General features: G+C 43.0%; 1 pseudogene; it reads right to left on the bottom strand.

Moving 5' to 3' along the window:
* Window positions 1–2661: 2661 nt before the first annotated feature.
* On the bottom strand, window positions 2662–4463 carry LOC133907226 (protein argonaute MEL1-like; annotated as a pseudogene).
* Window positions 4464–7509: the final 3046 nt, after the last annotated feature.

Below are 7509 nucleotides of genomic sequence, written 5' to 3'. Positions count from 1 at the left end.
GCAACAGGCGGGGGGGGGGGGGTGGAGATCCCTCCTCCATCCCCATACCTCGTCATGGCAGCGACAAGGGCAGCTCCAGGGGCGCCCTCTCCTCTCCCTTCCTCTCTCCGCTTCTTCTTCTCCCTCTTCTCTCCTTCATGGGAGCACACTCAGCAGGGCCACTGGACAAGGGGAGGGGCGGCAAAAGGGAGGGGTAGGGAACTTAGGGTTTAGGTTTTGGGCCCAATCGGATGGCCAACTATTTCTTTCTTTTGTTCTTTTGTCAGGTATTACATCGACCTTTCTAACGGGTAAGGAGGTAGTGTTTCAATTCGTGTAGCTCCCCCCTCAAGGATTATCAAGGCGAGCCCCTAATGTCAACGATTCCATCGCCTATCATATATCATGCATGGCAATAAGGTTGTCCCTGCCTATAAAAAAAAAAACGTTGTCCCTGAGCCAGACCAAATTTGACATGCTCGGTAGAATGGAGAGTTTGGGAACTACTCCGTACTACTTTAAGGTAGTAATTAATTCTCCCGCATCTCAGACGCCATATGGTTAGCATTGCCGATATATATATTTTAGAATAATACCATGATTTTTTCAGTTCGAGCACGAGCTGTTTTCCAAGCAAGAATGAACTATTTCTGTTGGCATGAAATATCGAGTTTCCCTTCTGTATCCCAGTGGGGATAGGGGTAAATCAGCCCCCAATAGCTGAATGCGGTGACCTGGCTGGGGCACCCCGTTACTGTCCATACTTAGCTGTTCTTTTTTAATATTACTAGTTTTTTTTGCCTGCATTGCAACGGGTGGTGAAACTTTCCCACTACGGATGTTATTGACTATCTCCTTATTCCCCGCTTCAGGCATTTATCCTTCGAGTCTGCAAGTACACAAATTGCCAAATCATTATTAGATGGAAAGATATCCATAAATGCCCGTGCGTTGCAATGAAACACAAAATTTTTCATGAGATAACATATTTCCTACAAGAATCAATAAGAAATTCATACTCATACTTGTCTAACTAAAATGTAATATCCAAATGCCCGTATGTTACAACGGGAAAGCAAAGATAGCACTAAAATAATAAGTTTCGTGATTGGATCACAACCCAATTTTGAGATGTTGACATGCTTTTTCTGTTTACACACATAGTCGCGTTCCAATAGATGTTACGTGATTCTTTTGATGTACTTATAACATTTAGAGCTTTGCATCTAAAATGCAGTTTATTTAAAATAAAAGGGCGAATTCCACCATGCGCTACTCCTTTCTTCAAATTAGGATTTTCTAGGAATATATGTGTTTACACTTATCAATTACACTTTTCAATGTAAGGCGGGGGAATGTCTATTATGGTGCTTTTCAGTCAAAGTAATACATACACAAGCACGACTATCATGTGCTCACGCTACCTGCAATTATGATAAGCATTCTCTGGCTAGTATAAACTAATATTTTTTTCGGATCGAGGGTCAACTCCATTTCCATTACCAGGAAACGTTATTGACAAGACCAGCAATATCCATTACTGCCTATCCAATTTAATTAATCAATCCTACATGGTTTCACTTCAATTCGAGGATCCTCCGATCATTAAGAGAACTGTATTTCAAATTGGAAGGGCGGCAGCACTGAGCATGGAGAGATATAAACTTTTCATGTTGTATTCGAATTAGATTTGCATGCTCACGGTCAACAAAGATTTATGAGGCTTTACAATGAACTTACAGTGTGGTAAAGAACATCTAGTTGCATCATCAAGAGAGTAACCCTGTTGAGAACATCAGCTAGCCACAATTAGCAATGCGTACCTTCAGGACTGCTCATCAAGATTTATGAGGCTCTACAGTAAACTTACGGTGCGGTAAAGAAATGAAGCGATGTGCCGCCCATCAATATTGACATGGTAACCTTCCAAACCAGCTGTTAGAGTCATAACAAATAGCTTGCCTTCTGCGAATGGGTATGGCCAACTGATGTAGACATCCTTTGGCCTACCAATCAAACGTTTCACCCACCATTTCATCTTTAACTCCTCCGACTTGTTGTCATCGTCCCGAATCCATTTCTCACACTTGAGTTGCCCATCAACTGAAAGACCAAAGTGACATGTCACACAAAACATACCAATTTTGCAAAGCAAAGTTCAAATTCAAGTTGAAGCGTTTTCAAATAAATTGCAAGGAACTGCATTATTGACTGCTGTAAATGAAAAAAGGATCTGGAAACAAAAATTTGGTCATTGCCGTGGTGCTCACTACTTCAATGACTCATCAAACATGCTTTACAGTCAATTGGTCACAATCATTGCGAAGTTGGACTAAGCTGAAACTATCTGGACATATAAACTCTAGAATATGAAAACAAAGCACACGTAACTAAATGAAAATTATTTTTGTTCTTCTAATCAGGGAATAGAAAAGAGGAAAAGAAGTTTAGGTTCCCAACAAGAAGTTGACAAGTCAAACTCTACAGCTCCAAAACGCGGTTGCAGGTCGCTTTGAAAAATTAAAGACATCACCATAAGGTCAATCACACCACATTCTCTTGACACTGAAAAACAATTCGAACTCTTTCTAGAATTGTCCAGCCCTAAGTTTGTACCTTTTGTGCCCAATTCCACTAAGCTACACTATTCCATGCAAATTACGACCACTGAAGTTAACAGTCTTCCAAGTTCCCTAACTAACAGACCAAGGGATTCATAATCGTACCAACCTCAATCTATTTCGATAATTCAGATTCACCAATTGACATTGCACGGGTGCAACAAGCATAGTTGCATTTCACCAATTGATATTGGTCATAGGTAAACCAAGAGTAATAAACGACTGTCATGTGTGTGCACCCGTACGAGGGAGAGCTGAACTTACATGTAGCAAAGATTCTTGGTCAGTGACTGGAGTGCATCAACTGTAAAATGATTCTCATCATAAAGGACATGGTAATGGGTGGGCCTGCTAGTCCCCTGAAAGAAACATATTCAAAAGCACTCCATAACAGAAAAAAAAATGTTCTGGAAAACGAACTGTACATAGGTAGCATGTGGTTACTTGGATGCCAGCATGACTACACAGGTAGAAATCAAACTCAGTAGGATGGCAAATGTTTTGATCAACCACAGTTCCTACAGCACCAACAAAGCAAAAAAATACACCCAATCAGCAAATGATTCCAGAAGCCACAGATATATGTTCTCAATAACGTCATGATACCAAAAAACTAACCAGGAAGAATGTTTCCACTTCTGTCAGTCATATCACGCGTTCCATGAACCTCAGGAAAAACCTTGTACGATGCGTTTTCTGGACAACCACAAACGTGACTGGAGGTAGATATCCGTCTTTCAAAGAGGCACAAGCCTTGAAACAAAAAGGGCAAAACCATCAAAATGGGTAAGGAAGCAGCATACCAGATTTAGACAAGCAAAAACCTTTCTGATGGCATCCATTTCATAAAGCAGAACGTGGTTGAATTGACCCTCACTTACACAATCCCTATATAGGAGTGATCAGTCAAAAGGTTTTATTCAAGGAGAAAAAGAGATGAACAAAACAACAGAATCTAGCACACATGCCTATAGAATATTATCCTCTTAGGCCTTCGGATTGTCTTCCTGTGGAAAGCAATCAATAGCTCCCTGTAAACAAGAGCATGTCAATTACCCAATTAAACCATGTGACAACTGACAATCATCTCCAATAAAACACAAACTTACCTAATCATGCCACTATTTACATTATGTCCCTTCTGTGGATCTTTACTAACAGTAAACAGATCTTCTATTATCTCTTGTCGGTGTGGTTGAGTAGACGCAAGACCTCTGTACTTGGTGATTTCTGGCCAATCCATTGATGCCACCACCTACATGAATTCAATGTGAAGAATACAATCAAATGACAAGCAGGAATGTCCATGATGATCACACCTGTACAGCATATCGTACGACTGATAATGATACAGAAATTGATAGTTATTAGAACAAACTTATAGCAGCAATGGATGGTGCAGAGTCCTCTAATGGTGGGGGGTGTGTGACATCAGCACCAAAGATAGTTGTTGGAATTTCTGACACAAATGGCATGCCATTACGTACAAAGGCTCGCTCAAGAACAGTGTTGTGCCCTCCGACTTGTTTAAAGCAAAGAATTGTTACATACCTGTAAGAAAGGACCAAAACTAAAACATTGAATATAAAATATAGAGACCTTGACATTGATTTTGATTGCAACATTTTCCAGATGCTACTTGATTGGCCTGCTAGCATGCTTTGGCAAGCAACATCGAGATATGATTCCAATGTCAGTGTCCCAAACTCCTTTAACTTTCCCTGCAAAAGTAGGCACATCATGTATATAACAAAAATCCCAAGTAATTTCAAAGTTTTGTACGACCCAACCAGCAGTACACATACAATAAGAACCACTAACATCAGACAGAATTACAATTAGAACATGTAGCTGGTTTCCCATGCCCTGTTTGGCAAGCATTTTGCATCGAGATTTCGCACCCTGACGCTGTTTCCAGGACGGTTAAATCCCTTGAAGGGAATTTTAAGTGGCATTCTTGTAGGTGGATATCTCCTAAGCTTTTCTCTTAAATATGTAATAGGCTTCTTCTTGTTTGATAATTGTACTGGAGGTGCTGCTGATATTTTGCCTGTCTAATATGCTGCCACTACTATTTCCTTTTCTATGAAATAGAGTTCAGCATGAATAGATGCAAAACCGATCAGAGCGTGCTATCGTTATTCTTGAGATTGATCAATGGTATATCTGTGATACCTGAAATCATAGTTGTACCAATGGTCGATAATGTAATCGTACAAAGAGTAAAGCTCCAGCATCGAAAGTATGCAATGTAGCCCCCGACTCTCTGTTTGTTGTAACAATCAAGATAGAGAGTAGAGCATAAGCATTGACACACCATCCTGAACTGAATACTTGAGAGTGTAAGCCCCCGAGCACTATTGTTTTAACTGCGATGTGAATATCGAGTGAGCTCGAACCGCCGGATAGGTGGGAATTAAAAACCCACTCTTGTTTGTGCTCGTTTTCACTGCAATCTTGATTTGACAAGCCATAATGACCGTCCATCCCTCTTTGTAGAGACGAGACAAGCTATAAAGACATCTTCACTTCGCCGAACACGCTACGTGCCCGAGGCGACGCCATTGTTTCGGATCCTGACAACCACGTTTATACAGTAAGACATGTTCCCCCTGCTATAAATAGAGGGGACTTGAATCCGTCTGTCTTTCATATCGCCCCCTTTGTTCCTTTGCCCATTGCCTTCTGGGATCTGTAGAGCTTGAAGCCATGGCCTCCACTCCATCTCCTCCTTGTGAACTAATCCCAAAAATCCTTTCCCCTAGGCCTCTCGCCATGGTCCCTCCTGAGATCATCATTGTTTCCTCCGACGACGAGGACTCAAGTGGTAGGCCTAAGAAAAACAGGGGAGAAGTGCCCATCGCATATGATCGCCGCCCCCTATTCAGTGTGTTCACCATTACATCAAGGCTTACACTTCAAGCCAGATGGCGTAGTGCTCCGCACGGGGGAGGACTGAGGATGGTGATGATCTCGACCGGATCATCGACCAAGCCGCCATCTAGGTCTTCGGCGGTGGAGCCTTCAGGTCATCACCGGCTAGGGAGGCGTGGTCATCTTCTCCGTCAACAATCGCCAGATCGCCCTCACACCAGGCAAAAGACCACTTGGCATCACTGGCGTCAGTCATCAGCTCCAGTAGGGCCTTCACCTCGGCCACTTTTCCTGGCCCTTATGCTGGTTGTGGTAGTCGATTCCTGGGGTGATCAACTGTCGCCCGAGGGAGGAGTATAAAAGGTTCCTTGACTCATTCAATGGTGAATAAGGTATTTTTGAAAGATCTAAGCTGGTCCTTTCTATCAATTTTGCACTAGCCACATGGATTAGCATGAACGTGAAAAACTATGTAATCGAGTAACCAACTGAATCGAATGTAATCGACTTACCTGTAACATTTCTTTTCTATGAATAAAACTTTCGGAGTTGGTCGATGTTCCACGAGTGCTCGAGTATCTCACCGTTTGGAGTAGATAGCCTTACCGACCCAAGTCAAGTGACCTTGACTACTATGTAAGGTCCTTCCCACTTAGGCGATAACTTATGGCCCTGGGCCTGTTTCTGCACCTTCCGCAGGATGAGGTCCCCAGCAACGAGTTGCCTGGGTTGAATTTTCATGCTTTGATATCTATGCAATGTTTGCTGATACTTGGCGCTCGAATAGACACTCGATCTCGGTACTCCTCGAGTAGATTTATGTCATCCACTTGTAAGTGCTCCTGCCCTTCTTCAGAGTAATTTTCTACTCGAGGTGATCCAAACTGCAACTCAGTCGGGAGAACCACCTCCGCTCCATAAACTAAGAAGAAAAGAGTTTCACTGGTGGCCCTATTATTCGATGTATGAATGGCCCATAGTACCGAGGGAAGCCCTTTTACCTAGTGTTTCGAGTAAGCCTTTAGCCTATCAAAGACCCGAGTTTTGATACCCTGCAAGACTATACCATTAGCACACTCAACTTGACCATTACTCTGTGGGTGAGCTACTAAGGGGAAACAAGTCTTAATGCCGAATTATTCGCAGAATGCAATAAAGCTTTTCTATGTGAAAATTGTCGGGCGCGCCAAACGTAACCGGTAGCTCGATCTGATCGGGAGGCATGGTCGATGAGTTGCGAGTTATTCCGTGGAAAGGCTCGACTCCTATTTGAAGCTCTGATCTCTGAATTCCCATCTTGTCCAAGGTTTTTGAGAAAATGAGGTTGAGTGAACTACCACCATCGACCAAAGTTCTGGAAACTTTGACGTTGAGTATGGTCGGCTGAACCACAACCAGGTATCGACCAGGATGTGGTATTGCGACTGGATTATCGGTTTGACCAAAGGTGATCGACTATTCTGACCACCAGAGATAACGAGTGGGCCCAGTTAGGGCCAAGTTGACTTCTCGCTCGACCGCCTTGTACTGCCTTTTGGACTCGTACATGGCGGATCCTCTGAAGATGTGCGCCAAGCTGTGGTCTTCCTCATGGAACTGGGGCTCACTGCCCTCAACGTTCACCTTGATTTTTTCGTCAAGATTTTTCTATAACACATAGCACTCTTCGAAGTCGTGCTGGTTGCTCCGATGGATGGGACACCACTTCCCGCCACCTTAATTGAGGCCTTTGTTGTCCCCAATGTTGCACGATTTGTTCCTATCGATTGCAGTTATAGTCATATCGGGTTCCTTGCGCTTGTCACCGGATTTGGTTTTCTTTCCTCCACTCTTCGAGGACTCAGGTTTGTCCTTGCTAGATTGAAGGTTTTTAGTGCACACCTGCACTTCTGCCCGTTTTGCACACTTGTTGGCTAACTCAAAAAGCTCTTTGACCGTACGGATCTTCCGAGTAGTCATCTTTCCACATAAATTTGTGTCCTGAACGCCTCGTTTGAAGGCGATGATCACTGACTCATCGAAGATGTCAGGAATC

Source organism: Phragmites australis, chromosome 24 (genome assembly GCF_958298935.1).
Source record: "Phragmites australis chromosome 24, lpPhrAust1.1, whole genome shotgun sequence".
NCBI classification, from domain to species: Eukaryota; Viridiplantae; Streptophyta; class Magnoliopsida; order Poales; family Poaceae; genus Phragmites; species Phragmites australis.
This window is presented reverse-complemented; position numbering and strand designations above follow the sequence as displayed.